Below are 21,038 nucleotides of genomic sequence, written 5' to 3'. Positions count from 1 at the left end.
CACAACTGTACATGATGTTAAAAAGTTAATGCAAAATGGAGCATTTGCAGAGGTTGAAACCTATCAAAAACAACGGTGACCAAATGTAAAAGAAAAATACATGGTGATAAAGGCACAAAATAAACTGTTTAGCCCTGCTCTAACAAGAATGTTTGCTAACTGCATTAAAATCTTTCTTATCTATTGCATAGCAATCAGTGCAATCACTCCAGTAACACTAAGTACAAATAGTGCTAGAGATTGGAAGAAAAGAGTAGCTCTTTACAAACTGGTGAAAGAAGCATACACAGTGACACAGGGAACTACTTGGACTGGATGAGTGAGTTGAACGGGCTTGTGCTTTGAAGTCACAATAGTTCTCACACCCTTTTATTCCACAGTCTTATGATGTTGAGGATGTTTTAAAAGGAAGACTATGGCAGCGAGGGTGTGGTCGAGCGTTGGCTGTGAATGGAGAGGAGTCAGTTTGAACCAGCAGGTAACATGTGATTAGTTGTACCTGTGTCTAAGGCCCTGTCCACTGACACGGCAACGGATTCAGGTGAATCTGATAAAATTGTTTATCGTTTCGGCCTGGCGTCCACACGGCACCGGCGTTTTGGGTGCCCCACAACGATATTTTTTGAGAACGGGTTCCAGAGTGGAAAAATCTGGCAACGGCGCCATTGCGAAGTCGTCTGGATGAGTAGAACGGATTTGTTTACGATGACGTCACAACCACATGACTAGAACAAGCAGCACTCTCGCTGTTTTGTATGAACCACTGCATTGCATTCACTTTTATATACAGCTTTTCTTTTAAATAAACAAGTAACTGAACCATTTCTTGAATTTCTTTTTTTTATTGGATAAGACTGCTTTTCAAAATGTTCACACACAATATAAAAAGTTATATAAATTATATAAAAATGCTTTTCAAAATGTTCACACACAATAAGAAAATTAAGTTATATAAAACTATGCACACTAATAAAACTAATTTGTACACACAGAAGGCACGATTTCCTCGCGTAGTCGCAGCCATCTTCTTCTTGTTGTGTGTTTGTTCCTGACAGTGCTTCACACCGGGTAGAAGAAGGGGTTTATCTTCTTCTGTCGATTTATTGGCGGTTAACAATCGATGTGTATTACCGCCATCTACCGGGCTGAGGTGTGATCTCAAGGGATATTAATCGTTGCAAATGCCTGCATGAGAATAAATCAAAACTGAGCCTGTAGTCAGACCTTGAGCAGGTCACGTCCTGATAGAATGTTCAAAAAGATATCAATATTATGTCTCGAGCAATGTGTCATCACAACAGTACAGTACACAGTGAGACACAAGGTCACAGAAGAATTCTAGCCTTCTAGCTGAAATAGTAAAATAGAATGGAGTAGAATATTAACAATATTAAGAGATGTATGCTTGAGTTAATCCTTGCTCTTCTTGATGTGTATTGGTGCTCAGAGGGCGGGCATGCGCTATCAGCCCTCGTCCCACCTCACCGGAGCTTAGAAAAACTCCAGCCAAATTGTCTAGAATTTGTGTAGAATGCTAAGGATAACCAAACAAAAATCTTCCTGTAAACCAATTACGAGGATCACACACATTCACACATCACATTATCTCTAGCCGCTTTATCCTTCTACAGGGTCGCAGGCAAGCTGGAGCCTATCCCAGCTGACTACGGGCGAAAGGCGGGGTACACCCTGGACAAGTCGCCAGGTCATCACAGGGCTGACACATAGACACAGACAACCATTCACACTCACATTCACACCTACGGTCAATTTAGAGTCACCAGTTAACCTAACCTGCATGTCTTTGGACTGTGGGGGAAACCGGAGCACCCGGAGGAAACCCACGCGGACACGGGGAGAACATGCAAACTCCGCACAGAAAGGCCCTCGCCGGCCCCGGGGCTCGAACCCAGGACCTTCTTGCTGTGAGGCGACAGCGCTAACCACTACACCACCGTGCCGCCCAATTACGAGGATAACCAAACAAAATCTTCCCGTAAACCAATTACGAAGATAACCAAACAAAATCTTCCCGTAAACCAATTACGAGGATAACCAAACAATCTTCCCATAAACCAATTACGAGGATAACCAAACAAAATCTTCCCATAAACCAATTACGAGGATAACCAAAAATCTTCCTGTAAACCAATTACGAGGATAACCAAGAAGGGGTTTATGCGCATGCGTCTACTTCGTCTATTGTTCTGGTGTCTCTGATGGGACCGTCTTACAGCGCCCCTAGAGGTGTGGCATGTGTATTTCATCGTTTTCAGCAAGCGTTGCATTGCCATATGTATCTGATATTTTATTGATCCGTTGCCCATGTGGACGCGATATTTTTTTAAATAAAATCTCGTTGCCATTGTCGTGTGGATGTAGCCTAATTACTGGCTGTCTAATAATGTGTATCTTTGTATATCTTTCAGACAACCAGTTACCAGAGAGAGAGTGCTTCCCTTCACAGCTCTTTGTGTGTGTGTGCCTGAGGCGGCAGTCACTGAAAAGTGAAAACACACCTACCTCCCAGTTCCTCCTTGTCCCACCATAGAAAGTTGTTACAAAGACTTCACAAGTGAAAACATGTTTTGAGAATGAGTTTTTTGTATTTAGCTCCCCAAGCTAGTCTAAGGATCAACAGAAGAGCTTGATAAGGAGCTGACCCTTGATGAGTTGGAGGCTGCACTCAATGACATGGAGAAGAGGTGGTCACCTGGTATTGATGGGCTCCTGGTAGCAGGGCTTTGAACCAGAATTTTTTTCCTATTGGTTCGTTCCGAACAGAAACAGAATTTTAACGTTTCCGGTTTTGGGTTCCACCATTAAATAGACGTTCCCAAACTGGTTAGAACAAAAAAATGTTGTTCCCGGAACAGTTAATTACGTTCCCTGTCAGCTGTTTAACAAATGGCTATAAAATTATGTCTCTGTCTCATCCAGCTTAAGCCAAATGTAGGCTAATTCTATTACAACCTTCATTAAATAAGACAAGAAATAATTCAAAACAATTATTATTTCAAATGTTGGCAATTTGGATTCTCAGTATGTCTTCCCATCTACACAAACAGAAAAAGTGCCAAAAATGAAAGATAATTCGTTTAGTGTGTTACCAAAGGCTAGTCAGGCCCTATGCATTGATAGGCTAACAGAGGTTAACATCATTTAATGTTCGCGAGCCTCTCATTAACGTGGACAAATATATTGATATCGTGTTTGAAATTGACGTTTTTGAATAACGATAGACTGCAATATTTACCTCTTATTTAAGATGTGGAGACGTGATAGTAGTCCACCCTCCCGCTCTCTCCATTCAGTCAGCGAACGTCACACAGGAAGTGAACCCCAGCGGGTCATAGAAACTTGCGCAGGAGAAGAATGACTTTTTTATTTGTAGGCTACGGAAACTTTGAGGAACGAAATAAAAACCGGTATTAACCGGTTACCATTATTTTTAATAAGCGTTTCTGTTCCGGAGCATAAAAAATAATAAAGTTTCTGGTTTCGTTTCTGTTCCATGTGAAATAGAAAAAGGTCCTGGTTTTCGTTCCTTGAACCGGTTCAAAGCCCTGCCTGGTAGAGTTCTATAAGGCATTCTGGATGTCCTACAGGCCAGTCTTCAAGATGGTCAGCTACTGCTGAGCAGCCATAGAATGAGCCTGACCCTACATTATGTTACAGGTATTTAGCAGATGCTCTTATCCAGAGCAACATACAACAGTGGGCAGCTCAGGGAGCAGTTGGGGGTTAGGACACTTCACTTCAACCATTCCTGCTGGTCCAGGGACTTGAACTGGTGACCTTTTGGTCCCAAAGCTGCTTCTCTAACCTTTACGCCATGGCTTCACCCTACTATCAAGGAAAGGTGACCTCATTAACCTGAAGAAGTGGTGCCCAATCTGATTGTTATATGCAGACTGTAAGATACTCTTAAAAGCTTTTGCAACAAGACTAGGGAAGATAATGGTACAAGTCATTCAGTTTAACCAGATGTAGTGTGCCTTGCAGGTCAATCTTCGACAATGTCCATCTAATTCGGGATGCTTTGGACATCTCCAAGCTGTTGGGTCTGAATACTGGTCTTCTATTTATGGATCAGGAAAAGGCTTTTGACCAAGTTGAACACGATTACTTGTGGAGGGCATTAGAACATTTTGAGTTCAACTCAGGGTTCATAGCCATGATCAAGATCCTGTATAGTGACATGGAGCATGTACTGAAAGTTAACAGTGGTTTATGTGCACCTTTTTAAGTGTACAGAGGTATCAGTCAGGGCTGCTCTTTGTCTGATATGCTATACACCTTAGCCATAGAACCTTAGGATACAAAATAGAATCAGTGGCTTTTCAATACCAAACTGCAGCACCCTTTACTGTGTGTCAGCTTATGCAGGTAATGTTGTGGTTATGCTAAATGGACAAAGAGATATCGATATTTTAACTGACATTAAAATTATTTTAAGTTTTTTTTATAGGCGGCACGGTGGTGTAGTAGTTAGCGCTGTCGCCTCACAGCAAGAAGGCCCAGGTTCGAGCCCCGTGGCCGGCGAGGGCCTTTCTGTGTGGAGTTTGCATGTTCTCCCCATGTCCGCGTGGGTTTCCTCCGGGTGCGCCGGTTTCCCCCACAGTCCAAAGACATGCAGGTTAGGTTAACTGGTGACTCTAAATTGAGCGTAGGTGTGAATGTGAGTGTGAATGGTTGTCTGTGTCTATGTGTCAGCCCTGTGATGACCTGGCGACTTGTCCAGGGTGTACCCCGCCTTTCGCCCGTAGTCAGCTGGGATAGGCTCCAGCTTGCCTGCGACCCTGTAGAACAGGATAAAGCGGCTAGAGATAATGAGATGAGATGAGATGAGATAAAGTAAATTGGAATAAAAGTGAAGCCATTTTAATCTGGGACTGGAAAGGTGGAGAACTGAAGTTCTCAGATGACCTTTCATGGAAAACAGTGTGTTTTAAATACATGGGTGTGTACCTGGGAGACAGTGAACATGTGGAAAAGAACTTGGAAGGCACAATTGTGAGGGCTGAAGGACATGGAAATAGTTCATTCCAAAAATGTCATATACACCCATCCACCTGCTGTTTGATACCGTTCTCTAATCAGCCGATCCCTTGACAGCAGCTCAATGCATAAAATCATGCAGATACAAATCAAGGGCTTCAGTTAATGTTCACTTCAAACATCAGAATGGGAAAAATTGCAATCTCAAAGTGTGATTTTCTTTTGCTGTGGTATGGGTGTTGGTTTGAGCTAGATGGACTGGTTTGAGTATTTCAGAAACTGCTGATCTCCTGGTGTTTTTGCATACAACAGAAAATGATGCTTCGGAGTAAGTCTTTCCTGAGAGAAAGCCTTCAGGAATGTGTGCTGATGCTCAGAAATCTTGCTGTCAAGGAAACGAATAGTGGTGTCTCTATGAACAGGAGAAAGAACAAGTTCAACTACTCTCACCGGCCACTTTAATAGGCATTTGTTTTTGATTCTAAGATTCCTGTTCTTGGCTGCAGGACTGGAACCCAATGTGTTCTTCTGCTGTTGCATGCTGAGATGCTTTTCTGCTCACCACGGTTGTAAAAAGTGATTATGTGAGTTACTATATCCTTCCTGGCAGCTTGAACCAATCTGTGGCAAGTTTCCCAAAAGCATCGTAGCTCAAAGATCATCGTTAAATGGTAGCGCGAGCAGCACAATGAACACTCACTCTCCTAGTTAAGATGCTCTTAGCATTAAGAGGATTTTGGGAAACCTACCACTGGCCATTTTCCTCTGGCCTCTTATTAACAAGGTGTTTGTTTCCACCAACAGAACTGTCTCAACTCACTCGATGTTTTTTGTTTTTCGCACCATTCTGTGTAAACTCTAGAGACTGTTATGTGTTAAAACCCCAGGAGATCAGCAGTTTCTGAAATACTCAAACCAGTCCATCTGGCTCAAACCAACACCCATGCCACAGTGAAAGAAAGTCACACTTTGAGATCACAATTTTTCCCGTTCTGATGTTTGAAGTGAACATTAACTGAAGCTCTTGATTTGTATCTGCATGATTTGATCCATTGTGCTGCTGTCAAGGAATCGGCTGATTAGATGACTGCATAAAACAGCAGGTGGATGCGTGTATGTCCTTAAGGTTCAGAAGGACCAGCTATGTTGGTTCATTTTCTGGTATTCTTTCTCAGACTATCAGGGGAAGGAGGTGAAGCAAAGCCCAATTTTCATGGGCATTCCTACCAACAGTTTTTCTTGCAGCTCAAGTCAGTGGACCTGGTTGTGGTGCATCGGTTTTATCTGCCCATCTCTATGGGAACTCTAATTCATTTATTTAGTTCATCAAGTGTGAAATACATCCTTGTGATTCAGGCATTTATACACAGTGCTAATCATCAAGGTACAATGTCTTCAGGGCGGCACGGTGGTGTAGTGGTTAGCGCTGTCGCCTCACAGCAAGAAGGTCCTGGGTTTGAGCCCCGGGGCCGGCGAGGGCCTTTCTGTGTGGAGTTTGCATGTTCTCCCCGTGTCCGCGTGGGTTTCCTCCGGGTGCTCCGGTTTCCCCCACAGTCCAAAGACATGCAGGTTAGGTTAACTGGTGACTCTAAATTGAGTGTAGGTGTGAATGTGAGTGTGAATGGTTGTCTGTGTCTATGTGTCAGCCCTGTGATGACCTGGCGACTTGTCCAGGGTGTACCCCGCCTTTCGCCCGTAGTCAGCTGGGATAGGCTCCAGCTTGCCTGCGACCCTGTAGAAGGATAAAGCGGCTTGAGATAATGAGATGAGACAATGTCTTCAAAGAGATCATGCAGCAAATCTGGTAGGTAGCCAGATAAAACATCAACATATTTAAGTTTCTCGGTCAGAGGGCACTGTCTCTTTCCTCCATAACAACGAGACTTGTTTTTATCTCCCTGTGCTGTCTGAACATGCACCCTGTGCTCTTGTATTGTCCTCAACAGAAATGTTCCAGTTCTAACTTCACTTACTTGTATCTGGGATCTTTCTCCAAGACAGACCCTGTAGACATGTGGACTTGAAAAGCTCTCCACAAATCCTCCAATAGAATAGGCACCGAGGTTAATTGTAGCAACACAATACACAGTACCTTTGACCTGTATGCCTAATGAAGGAACATAAAGCCCTTCCTTTTCTAGACTGGCAAGATCTTTTAGCAGTGGGTCTAAAACCGCACTATCAGAGAATGGCAAGGTAGATTAATGTTTATGACGTTCTGAGCAACGGTGGCACATTAGCCAATGCCCAATACACAGCAGTAATTTTGTGTTGTTGTTGTTTTTCATGATGTGGCAAGTGGATTACACACTTCAAAAATCATCCACATATACCGTAGAATGAGAGAAATGGCTGGATCATTTTCAGACAGTAATGTATTGTTTGTAAAATTTATCTCATCTCATCTCATCTCATTATCTCTAGCCGCTTTATCCTGTTCTACAGGGTCGCAGGCAAGCTGGAGCCTATCCCAGGTGACTATGGGTGAAAGGCGGGGTACACCCTGGACAAGTCACCAGGTCATCACAGGGCTGACTCATAGACACAGACAACCATTCACACTCACATTCACACCTACGGTCAATTTAGATTCACCAGCTAACCTAACCTGCATGTCTTTGGACTGTGGGGGAAACCGGAGCACCCGGAGTAAACCCACGCAGACACGGGGAGAACATGCAAACTCTGCACAGAAAGGCCCTCGCCGGCCACGGGGCTCGAACCCGGACCTTCTTGCTGTGAGGCGACAGTGCTAACCACTACATCACTGTGCTGCCCTGTAAAATTTATACCATCATGAAATGACTTGTATTGAGTTTCAGAACTGCTGCTTCACAACTGTGTGTGAGAGCAAATCCTGTCTCTCTTTCTTTTTCTTCGAAACCTCATGTAAGGATTTCAGAATAGGTACATATCGGAAATTTTTCTGGTCACTGGCACTGAGCAAATGCTCTGTGGTTTCCACCACAGAAAAATGCTCCTTGAAATCTTCTCTTCTTTTGTAGGAGGTGGAAAGAGGACCAGTATTCTCTTGAGCTAATGTAATTGAAGATGAAGCCTTTATTTTGTCACATGGACACTCACACAGTGAAATTCCTCCTGTGCATTTAATCCATCTGAAGCAGTAAACACACACATACCCAGAGCAGTGGGCAGCTATACTACAGCGCCTGGGGAGCAGTTGGGGGTTAGTTGCCTTGCTCAAGAGCCATAATACAGAGGGGAGAGTTCATTCACTCAGCTCTCCTCACATTTCCCCTCATGCCTGTCCCTGGAACTGAACCAGCAACACTTTGGGCCTTCTCTAACCTTCAGGCCTTCATCTCCAGCAACATACAACCTGGGGAGTGGTTGGGGGTTAGGGTACATCAAGCATTCCTGTTGATCCAGGGAACCAAACCAGTGATCTTACACTTTGGGCCTTCTCTAACCTTCAGGCCTTCATCTCCAGCAACATACAACCTGAGGAGTGGTTGGGGGTTAGGGTACATCAAGCATTCCTGTTGATCCAGGGAACCAAACCAGTGATCTTTTGGTTCCAAAGCTGCTTCTCTAACCATCAGGCCACGGCTTCCCCATTGCTCTGGCACCATCTCTGAGATTATCAAATCATCAACCTCACAATTATGCTTATTTAAGCATGACTGTAAAATATCTTTTTAAAATAGGACCTGAAGCCGATGAAGGGATAAAGTGCAGTTCTTCCACTAACTCATCAATACACCTTTGTGGCACACTGAATATACTTTCCAGTTTCAGCAGCAGATGGGCTACATTTTTTCAATTAAGTTAGTCAAATCTCTAATTTCTTCATATTCAGGATCTGCACCCTCCATATCCCCCTCAAAAACAGGATCATCCCCTACATTTAAAGGGTTGACATACTGTACTTCTGCAAAAGCTCAGGCTTTAAGTCATTACATTAGAGGCATTTAGCAGATGCTCTTTTCCAGAGTGATGTACAACATACCCAGAGCAGCCTGGGGAGCAGTTGGGGGTTAGTTGCTTTATTCAAGGGCACTGCAGCTATTCCTGCTGGTCCAGGGAATCAAACCAGCAAGCTTTTGGTCCCAAAGCTGCCTTTCTAACCTTTAGGTCATGAGTTCCCCCAGTGAATAAGGAGTGTGTTTTTGGTTCCTATGAGAGGCAAATGTTCCATAGACATTTGTTTTAAAAAGACAATTTTCAAAAACACAAGACACAGTTTCCTTTTTTTTTAATGGCACCCAATGTGCTCAAAGTATTCTCTTTCTATGGAGATGGTGTTTAAAGAGTAACGTGGACATTTAAAAGACAGGACTTCTGTGTGTGTCACTGCATCATGGGTTAAATGGCTTCTTGACAGATGGGTCCGCAGGCTGCCCCATGTTTTAAATGAGCAATAACATGCCCAATAAAGACAAGGGAGAAATTCCCCATCATGGCTATGTCTAAGTCTATACTGCTTTAAGAGATTAGTGTTCTTGGTGTTTCAAACTTGCAAAATTTACAAATGCAAATCAGGGGTGGCACAGTGGTGTAGTGGTTAGCACTGTCGCCTCACTGCAAGAAGGTTCTGGATTCAAGCCTAGTGGTTGACGGGGGCCTTTCTGTATGGAGTACATGCAGGTTAGGTTAATTGGTGGCTCTAAATTGACCATGAGTGTGATGAATGGTTGTGTGTCTCTATGTGTCAGCCCTGCAATGATCTGGCAACTTGTCCAGGGTATACCCCACCTCTCGCCCATAGTCAGCTGGGATAGGTTCCAGCTTGCCCGTGACCCTGCACAGGATAAGTGGTTATAGATGGACAAATCCAATTTGTTTTTAGAACCAAGCAAAGTTCTGGGTTTTTTTATACTGAAGATGAAAAACAAAACAAGAAAAATCTGTTTGCAAAAAACTGCACAGAAATGGGCCACCTCCATGCTTTTTCAGAATGCAAACATTACTGGCCAACTACACACGAAAAATTAAAACCTTTTTAAATACAGTGTTATCATGAGCTGATAGTGAACCTATATGAAATAAATGTGATGATTTTAAACTATATTTCGATGTTATCTTAATATATTGCTGATTGATGAATCTTTCCAAATGTCTAGTAAATTGTGTTGACCAAAAATGTGAAATTCAAGAGAAAAAACACAATGGAAAATATTTCAAACAGAGGTTGTGGTGACTGTGGACCCATTTTACAGAAGGTCAGCTTAACAAAATATGCCAGTTGCTTACCTCAATCACAAATTATGCAGCAGATTGATAAATGGGAAAAAATAACCTCTAACATATTACAAGATGGTTCAGCTCTGTAAATTTAAGTATCAAGAGATCGAAATGGTGCACAAACATTACAGGCATTGAGCAGACACTCTTATCCAGAGCAACGTACAACATACCCATAGCAGCTTGGGGAGCAGGTGCCTTCCTCAAGGGCACTTCAGCCATTCTTGTTGGTCCAGGGAATCAAACCAGCAACATTTTGGTCCCAGAGCTGCTTCTCTAACCATTAGGCCATGGCTTCCTCAAATTACAAGCAATTGCAATATTAGTATACTAATTAGTATACTTTGTGCTAATGTTTAGTAACCTGGTTAAAAATGACTAAATCGCGAGCTGGCCTAGTGGTTAGCATGTCCGCATCTCATCTCATCTCATTATCTCTAGCCGCTTTATCCTTCTACAGGGTCGCAGGCAAGCTGGAGCCTATCCCAGCAGACTACGGGCGAAAGGCAGGGTACACCCTGGACAAGTTGCCAGGTCATTGCAGGGCTGACACATAGACACAGACAACCATTCACACTCACATTCACACCTACGGTCAATTTAGAGTCACCAGTTAACCTAACCTGCATGTCTTTGGACTGTGGGGGAAACCGGAGCACCTGGAGGAAACCCACGCGGACAACATGCAAACTCCGCACAGAAAGGCCCTCGCCAGCCAAGGGGCTCGAACCCGGACCTTCTTGCTGTGAGGCGACAGCGCTAACCACTACACCACCATGCCGCCCTGTCCGCATCTCAACTGGGAGATTGTGAGTTCTACTTGTGGTTGGGTCATACCAAAGCCCAACATAAAAATGGTACCTACTACCATCTGGTGAGGTACGCTGCAATACAGATGTGAGTAGGGAGTCAAACTCTTGCGATTACCAGAGGATCAGCCCCCCGCTGTAACCTTAGCTGTATAATAGGCGGAGGCCGAGGGCTACTGAAATGGAGATCGGGGCCACACCCATGTGCCTCAAAGAGCTGAGTAGTACTGGGACAGGAGACTGCCTGGGAAGACCAGATCCTGGCATGGGAGGGAATTTGACTTTTTTTTTTTAAATAACTAGGTCATTACTTAACTAAGCACTTTTCCTGACTTACTTTCCTTATTTTTAAAAATATTTATCTTATTATTACTTAACTTTTCTGATGGCGTTTCTACAGCATGGTGCCAGCATCCCAGCCCACATTTGCAATTGTACTTGGACACAGAATAATCTTTAGCTGTGGCTGAATTAATCAACTTTAACATCACACAGAAATAACACTAATACTTAAACATCAACATACATTGATTTGAAACAGAAATATTGGTCGTAACCAACATTTGTTACAAGTTAAATCATGAACGTCAAGCAGACCCAACCATGCAATTACTGCTGATCAAACCTTCATCAATGTAGGACCAGCTTTAAATTAAGACAGAGCTAAACACACGGTCTCTTCCCTTTGCAGTATTACAACTAATAGTGACAATTAACATCATTTGGCTGCCACTGTAAACAAGACATAAAAAAGACTACTTCAAAGACACTAGCTAGCTAAAAGTCTACCAAGTTTACAGTCACTGAATTAGCTTAGGACAAGCTTAGGACAGTTTCAATTTTAGGGGTGTGTTAAAACGAATTCTTGCACTGTGTGCTGATACAGTTAGTATCTGTCGCGAATAAAACAAAGCAGAAACAGTTACCAAGGACTTCCGGGTTGGATATGGCGTGAGTGGCAAGGCGATGTAGTGGCTACCTAATCTTTACTTTATATTTTCTTGTTTACCCCATTAATATCTAGTATTATCGTTTACAACAGTAAGTTAAAGCAATTCTTGAAAAAATAGTTCATTTTAATTATGTCTAAAAAGCCTCCTCGTGACAGAAAACTGAATGATAAAGAGACTGCTAATTCGATGACAAGCAAGACTAGTCAAACTTCAAGCATGGAGCTAACCAAGCAGTTTGGAAAACTCCGCTCTGCGCTTCTTTCAGAACTTACTCAACCTATTCACACGGTCATAAAGAAGGACCTTGATACAGCTTTATCTCCTCTCAATTCTACGTTGAACCAAGTGAAATCGTTATACAAGTCACATGACGAGCGGATTGGTGGAATCGAGGCTACTCTTGACCAAAGCGAACAGAGACTTTCTCTTGTCGAAGCTAAACTTGCCACTGTTCAGTCTGAAAACACCTGGCTGAAGGACAAAGTTGACGATCTGGAAAACCGTTCTCGCAGGCTCAACTTAAGAGTGGTTGGCATTCCTGAGAGGGTGGAGGGATCTAACCCAGTCGCTTTCATGACACATTTCTTCGAAGAACTATTTGGGAAAGATTTTTTCCAGACCCCCCTCGTTCTCGCTCGTGCCCATCGGCTCGGACCACTTGCCACATCAGAAGCGAGCGGTAACCAACACCCACGAGTTTTCATCATTGCATTCCAGAACTATCAAGATAAACAGCGGATTATTACACACCGACATCAGCGAGAGATGGCTTTTCGGGGCCACAGGATTTTCCTTCACGAAGATGTCAGCGCTGAACTGGGACGCAAGCAAGTGGCTTTTAAGGAGGTGAAGGCTCTACTCTATGCAAAGAAGGTCAAGTTCAGGACGGTGTACCCAGCTTGCCTCCGAGTGTCGTTCGACAATACGGAGTTGTGTTTTGATACTCCCAGAAAGGCGATGAACTTTTACCACGAGCATTGGGGTTCCAGCACCTCTGGTGCATTAGACTCTCTTGACTAAAGTAACGTAACCTAGTGTTAGCCTAAATCGTTAACAGTGTGTAGTGCATTTTGTTTTGAAAGACATTTTAAATTGCATTGGACTCTGCTATTATGGACCACGCACGAAACGTTCTTCTCCCTCCTAAAGTCGATACCAAGTTGAATGATTTTGGTCTTCTGTGATTATTAGCATGCCACTGTAGCCTAATCAGCCTACTATGAAGGAGTAACATTGGCTGGGCTTGGCGCAGTTGCGTTTTGAGACCTAGACCTTTTTTCTTAGAGCTTGGGTTGTTTTCTACTTAACTCTTTCCTCATCTTAAAATAGGGCATTTAGATTATTAAACACTCAACGTATATGGGGTTCTGTTTTACATATGGCCTTGGGAGCCACTTAATAAGTGTTTTTTTTTGTGTGTGTGTGTTAACTTTGCTTCTTAGGCGATGTCAAATCGGATAGTCTTTATATTGGTTAAGCCTGCGATCCTCCTCAGGTTCTTTAGAGGTGGATCTAGGAAAGTGTTCTTGCTGTTTGAGCTGTTTCTGTTTTTATTTTTATTTTTTTACCTTATATTTTTAGTTTTCTCCCCCCTCTTTTCAGTTCTTACAATGCTAATGATAAGCCTAGGACTCAAGCCTATATTACAGTCATACTTAGCCTATGTAATGTGTGATATCCTTCCTCACTTTGCTGACATCTCTACACCTCTTTTAGGTCCCCTTAACAAAATGTGTCATCAATTCTTTTATATCTTTCATCCATTACTACCCTTGACAAAATGAATAGCAGCCCAGTAGTACGTTTTGTTTCATGGAATGTTAAGGGACTAAATGGACCAATCAAACGCTCTAGAATTTTCTCCTCCCTTAAATCTCTCAACGCTGATATACTGTTTCTACAGGAGACATGTTTACGAGTAAAGGATCACATTCGTTTATGTAAAGCTTGGATTAGCCAAGTCTATCACTCCAGACACAATGGTAGTTCAAAAGGGGTTGCCATCCTAATTAATAAAAAAGTGCAGCTTACACCGACAGAGGTCATCACTGATAGTCTTGGTCGTTTTGTCATAATCTGTGAATGTCTTTTTCAAACCAGAGTTATTCTTGTAAACCTCTATGCCCCTAATTGGGATGACACAGACTTTGTGAATAAACTGTTATCAACGCTCCCAAATTTAGACACTCATAAGCTCATTTTGGGAGGTGATTTAAATTGTGCAATCAATCCTGTATTAGACAGATCATGCTCCAAAACATCAACCCCTTCAGGCATGGCAAAGGCATTCTCTGCTTTCATGGCTCAAAGTGGTTGTATAGATCCATGGCGATTTCTCAACCCAAATTTGAAACAGTTCTCCTTTATTTCTCCAGTGTACCACTCCTTCTCGCGTATAGATTATTTTTGTTGACAGTTCATTCATTCCTTCAGTAAAAACAGCCGATTACTTAGCTATCATCATTTCTGACCACGCCCCAGTTGTTCTGGATATCTCCTTCGCTCTGAATATAAAGCAACGTCCATTATGGAAACTAGATCCTCTTTTGCTATCTGAGGAGGACTTCTGCAAATTCCTGGCAACCAATATAGATGTTTATATTGCCAGAAATAAAATTGATCAGATCTCATACTCCATGCTCTGGGACTCACTTAAAGCCTACCTTAGGGGGCAAATTATCTCATATACAGCCTTTAACAATAAGGAGTGTTCTAAGGAGATATCGGGCTTAACTGAATCTATAAGTAAGTTTGACCAGCTCTACTCTGAGTCACCTAATGCAGAATTGTACGAGAAACGGATAGATTTGCAAACTAAACTGAACATTTTAACGACTAAACATGCAGAGCAACTTTTACTTAAAACCAGAGGGACTTTCTATGAATATGGAGATAAATCCAGTCGTTTATTTGCTCATCAATTAAAACGCTAGGCTGCATCCCGTCTTATCCCTCAAGTAACGGATGAACATGGTACATTAATTTCAGACCCTAAACACATAAATGACATACAACCCTGATTCCAAAAAAGTTGGGACAAAGTACAAATTGTAAATAAAAACAGAATACAATGATGTGGAAGTTTCAAAATTCCATATTTTATTCAGAATAGAACATAGATGACATATCAAATGTTTAAACTGAGAAAATGTATCATTTAAAGAGAAAAATTAGGTGATTTTAAATTTCATGACAACAGCACATCTCAAAAAAGTTGGGACAAGGCCGTGTTTACCACTGTGAGACATCCCCTTTTCTCTTTACAACAGTCTGTAAACGTCTGGGGACTGAGGAGACAAGTTGCTCAAGTTTAGGGATAGGAATGTTAACCCATTCTTGTCTAATGTAGGATTCTAGTTGCTCAACTGTCTTAGGTCTTTTTTTGTCATATCTTCCGTTTTATGATGCGCCAAATGTTTTCTATGGGTGAAAGATCTGGACTGCAGGCTGGCCAGTTCAGTACCCGGACCCTTCTTCTGCGCAGCCATGATGCTGTAATTGATGCAGTATGTGGTTTGGCATTGTCATGTTGGAAAATGCAAGATCTTCCCTGAAAGAGACGTCATCTGGATGGGAGCATATGTTGCTCTAGAACCTGGATATACCTTTCAGCATTGATGGTGTCTTTCCAGATGTGTAAGCTGCCCATGCCACATGCACTAATGCAACCCCATACCATCAGAGATGTAGGCTTCTGAACTGAGCGCCGATAACAACTCGGGTTGTCCTTCTCCTCTTTAGTCCGAATGACACGGCGTCCCTGATTTCCATAAAGAACTTCAAATTTTGATTCATCTGACCACAGAACAGTTTTCCACTTTGCCACAGTCCATTTTAAATGAGCCTTGGCTCAGAGAAGACGTCTGCACTTCTGGATCATGTTTAGATACGGCTTCTGCTTTGAACTATAGAGTTTTAGCTGGCAACGGCGGATGGCACGGTGAATTGTGTTCACAGATAATGTTCTCTGGAAATATTCCTGAGCCCATTTTGTGATTTCCAATACAGAAGCATGCCTGTATGTGATGCAGTGCCGTCTAAGGGCCCGAAGATCACGGGCACCCGGTATGGTTTTCCGGCCTTGACCCTTACGCACAGAGATTCTTCCAGATTCTCTGAATCTTTTGATGATATTATGCACTGTAGATGATGATATGTTCAAACTCTTTGCAATTTTACACTGTCGAACTCCTTTCTGATATTGCTGCACTATTTGTCGGCGCAGAATTAGGGGGATTGGTGATCCTCTTCCCCTCTTTACTTCTGAGAGCCGCTGCCACTCCAAGATGCTCTTTTTATACCCGGTCATGTTAATGACCTATTGCCAATTGACCTATTGAGTTGCAATTTGGTCCTCCAGCTGTTCCTTTTTTGTACCTTTAACTTTTCCAGCCTCTTATTGCCCCTGCCCCAACTTTTTTGAGATGTGTTGCTGTCATGAAATTTCAAATGAGCCAATATTTGGCATGAAATTTCAAAATGTCTCACTTTCGACATTTGATATGTTGTCTATGTTCTATTGTGAATACAATATCAGTTTTTGAGATTTGTAAATTATTGCATTCCATTTTTATTTACAATTTGTACTTTGTCCCAACTTTTTTGGAATCGGGGTTGTATTTGTCTCTCATTTCATCTCACTTTACACCTCTAATTTCCCTACAGACACCACCCCTATGATGACTTTTCTGAATAAAATGAAAACCCCTTCCCTTAGTCACTCTAATGCATCTACCCTTGAATGAAATTTCGAGATAGAGGAGGTCCTCAATGCCATTATGGCCATGCAGAACAGAAAAACTCCAGGCATGGACGGATACCCTGTCGAGTTTTATAAAAAGTTTAAAGACCAGCTTGCCCCATTCCTCATGGCAGTTTTTACTGAATCACTGGAGAGAGGTTCCTTACCCCCCACATTCTCTCAAGCATCTATCTCACTTATTCTCAAGAAAGATAAGGATCCCACCCATTGTGGTCCTTATCGTCCGATATCTCTTTTGAACGTGGATACAAAGATCCTAGCTAAAATTTTGGCCTGCCGGATGGAGAATTTTCTTCCAACAATCATCATTTCTGAAGATCAAACCGGTTTTATTAGAGGTTGGCATTCTTTTTCGAACGTACGTCGCCTTATTAATATAGCATATACAAAAACCACAGACCGTCTGCCTGAAGCAATTATTTCTTTAGATGCAGAGAAAGCGTTCAACAGGGTCGAGTGGAAGTATTTATTTGCAGCATTGGACAAATTTGGCTTTGGTAAAAATTTCATTTCATGGATTAAGCTCTTGTATAAGGATCCACAAGCAAGCGTGCAAACCAATGACTTGAGGTCAGTTTTTTTCCCTTGAGTAGAGGCACAAGACAAGGTTGCCCACTCTCCCCACTTTTGTTTGTCATTGTGGTCGAACCACTTGCCATAGCCTTACGAACCACAACAGCATTTCAGGGTATAGTAAGAGGGGGGTTGGAACACAGGGTTTCATTGTACGCCGATGATTTGTCGCTATATGTCAGTCATCCAACCACCTGCGCAGCTAAAATTGTTGCCATATTAGAAGAGTTTGGGAGATTTTCTGGATATAAACTGAATTTGCAGAAAAGCGAATGTTTCCAACTAAACTCTCCAGCACCGTCTGGACAAACACCTTCCCTTCCTTTTCACATTTCTGGTTCAGGTTTCAAATATTTAGGAATTAAGATTACGAAGTCCTTCACTTCCCTTTTGTCAAATTTTACAGCATTAGTTAATCAAATGAAGGATGACTTCAAAAGATGATCTGCTTTACCTCTTACTTTGGCAGGCCGTATAAATACTGTAAAGATGCCGGTTCTCCCAAAGTTTTTATACCTCTTTCAGTGTTTACCTCTCTTTCTTACCAAGTCTTTCTTTCGACTGCTAGGTCAAGCTGTGACCTCATTTATTTGGGGCAATCAAGTACCGAGAGTTAAGGTGAATCTTTTACAAAGGCAGCGAAGTGTAGGTGGATTAGCCTTGCCCAGTTTTATCCATTACTACTGGGCTGCAAATGTCCAGAAGATACTTTATTGGTTACACGCCGCTAACACAAACTGGTGTATTTTGGAAGAACAGTCATGCAGACATTCAATCCTTAGGGCTTTAATTTACTCATCCTTACCTTTAAAGCCTTCTCGCTTCTCCTCTAATCCTATAGTTCTGTCCACAAGAAAAACTTGGAACCAGTTTCGTTCACATTACAAATTTTTTTTCTGCCTCTATCCTTGGCCCCATTCACAATAATCACTTATTTCCTCCATCTACCATGGACTCGTCATTCATGGAGTGGTGGAAGAGGGATATTTACTGTTTCCAGAGTCTTTACAGCTCCAAGACCATGGACAGTTTTGAAAATCTACCCAGACAATTGTTCTTTCAGTATCTCCAAATACGACATTTTCTCAGAGTTTCCCCTCCTTCACCAATCTACCAACACTGAGAGCCTGGGAAGACTTAACTCTTTTAAAACCAGAAAGAGGTATAATTTCTGTCATCTATCAGAAACTAATGTCTTTGGATGACCACAATTTAGCCAGAATTCAGTCTAAGTGGGAAGATGAGTTAAGAATGGAGCTGGGCGACTATTGGGACTGTGCACTTACAAAAGTTAATTCGTCATCATCCTGTGCACTCCTGGCTCTTATTCGGTTCAAAGTCTTACATAGAGTACATTATAGTAAAGCCAAATTGGCTGAAATATACCCAGGAGCAGATGCAAGCTGTAGTACGTGTTCCTTTTCTCCAGCTAATCTTACGCACAGTTTTTGGTCCTGCCCTTCCCTTGAAAGATACTGGTCTGGAGTGTTTGAGGCTTTGTCTGAGGCACTCAATATATCCATCGAACCAAACCCCTTAACTGCAATTTTTGGTGTTCCTGCAGACACCGTTTCAAAGACTCAATCTGATGTCATTGCTTTAACCTCACTGCTTGCCCGCCATAGAATTCTCTTAGGATGGAAATCTTCTACACCCCCTTCACTAGCCCAGTGGCTGGAGGATACTATGCTCTTTCTTAAATTAGAAAAGATTAAATTTACTCTTAGAGGGTCAATGAAAAAATTTTACTTGAGATGGCAACCCTTTATCATTTACTTTGATAAGTTAAAAGAACTGGAGGCTGAATCCACATAGCTTATGTTACCTTCCCATGATCTTTTTGAGTGAGTAGGTCTAGTACACATGAAGCTGCTCTTGAACACCTAGGCTTATTCAATTATTTATTTCCTTTGTCCCCCTTATTATTATTATTATTATTATTATTATTATGGGCAGCACGGTGGTGTAGTGGTTAGCGCTGTCGCCTCACAGCAAGAAGGTCCCCGGGTTCGAGCCCCGTGGCCGGCGAGGGCCTTTCTGTGTGGAGTTTGCATGTTCTCCCCGTGTCCGCGTGGGTTTCCTCCGGGTGCTCCGGTTTCCCCCACAGTCCAAAGACATGCAGGTTAGGTTAACTGGTGACTCTAAATTGACCGTAGGTGTGAATGTGAGTGTGAATGGTTGTCTGTGTCTATGTGTCAGCCCTGTGATGACCTGGCGACTTGTTCAGGGTGTACCCCACCTTTCGCCCGTAGTCAGCTGGGAAAGGCTCCAGCTTGCCTGCAGGACAGGATAAAGCGGCTACAGATAATGAGATGAGATTGGCAGCACTAAAGCAGAGTTTGGACCCGGAAATGGCTTTTGACGTCATATTTAACAAGCGGATAGAACGGAAGTCAATGAAGCCACGCCCACCAGGCTTTTTTTTTAATTAATTTTTTTTTTTGTAATTTATTTTACAGTCATTTTAATTTTGGAATCCTATCCGTGTATGCTATTTCATCTATACGGGGTGTCCATGTCAAATACACTGAACAAAAATATAAACGCAGCGGTCCATATTTTATGAAATACAAATGTTCAGATAGAAATTCATTTTCATTTTTATTTTCTATGTGCCCGAGCCGAGTCCAGACGAGAACGTCGTCGCCCAGCAGTCAGGTCCAATCCTCGATGAGGTCTACGTGCATGGAGGCCAGCTTCTCTGAGTCGGTTTCTCACAGTTTGACTGCTGACCCTGCGATTGTGTCTCCCCATGGTCTCATCTGCGGTCCGTGTTGCAGTCCGGCACCGATCACGCAGGTGGGTCAGACGGATATGCCGGTCTTGTGCTGGAGTGGTGACACGTGGCCTGCATGCATGTGGCATGTTGTCTGTGGTGCCATGCTGCTGAAATCGTCGTCGGAGGCGGACTATCGTGGAATAGCACCCCCAATTGACGCCCTACAGCTCTGATGGACATTCCAGCCTGCAGCATGCCAATGGCTCGTTCCCGGTTGATTCTGGTCATCTGTGGCATCTTGACATTTGAACATTTTTGTCATTTTAGGGTGGCCTTTTATTGGCCCCACATAAAGGATGGTCATGACATGCATTACTCAGTGAAATTTTTGTCTGCAATGGTCACACCCGACTGGATCATGGATTATCTCAAGTCTGGGCACTGCTCAGAACTTGAGTAGAGGGACATTTTTTTTTTTTTTCAAAAAATGTTTACTGGTATGCTATACTATCATTTGATGTGGGCAGAAAAAAAAATCAGTATCGGATGTACAAAATAAATAAAATCTTTAGGTGCTGCGTTTATATTTTTGTTCAGTGTATAAATTAAGTTCATTCAAATGAGGTTGAAAACTGAAAATGTTTTTTTTCCTTTTTTCAATATGACGTAATTTTATTCTGTATGAAACTCCATTCCCCTGCATTATTATTATTATTATTATTATTATTATTATTATTGATTGGCAGCAATTAAGCAGAGTTTGGACCCGGAAATGGCTTTTGACGTCAGATTTAACAAGCGGATAGAACGGAAGTCAATGAAGTCACGCCCACCAGGTTTTTTTTTTTTAGATTGAATTTTTTTTTAATTTATTTTACAGTCATTTGAATTTTGGAATCCTATACATGCATGCTATTTCATCTATACGGGGTGTCCATGTCAAATATAAATTAAATTATAATCTCGACTACATTTCTATCACTTAATGAAGTTCATTCAAATGAGGTTGAAGACTG

The 21,038-nt window shown here is 42.3% G+C and overlaps 1 protein-coding gene across 1 annotated transcript in view; it reads left to right on the top strand.

The window, feature by feature from the left end:
- The window catches only part of rpl13 (ribosomal protein L13), a 242,501-nt gene that overhangs the window by 177,050 nt on the left and 44,413 nt on the right, over nt 1–21,038 (top strand). The window lies entirely within an intron of this gene.

This window comes from Neoarius graeffei, chromosome 15 (assembly GCF_027579695.1).
Source record: "Neoarius graeffei isolate fNeoGra1 chromosome 15, fNeoGra1.pri, whole genome shotgun sequence".
NCBI classification, from domain to species: domain Eukaryota; kingdom Metazoa; phylum Chordata; class Actinopteri; order Siluriformes; family Ariidae; genus Neoarius; species Neoarius graeffei.
This window is presented reverse-complemented; position numbering and strand designations above follow the sequence as displayed.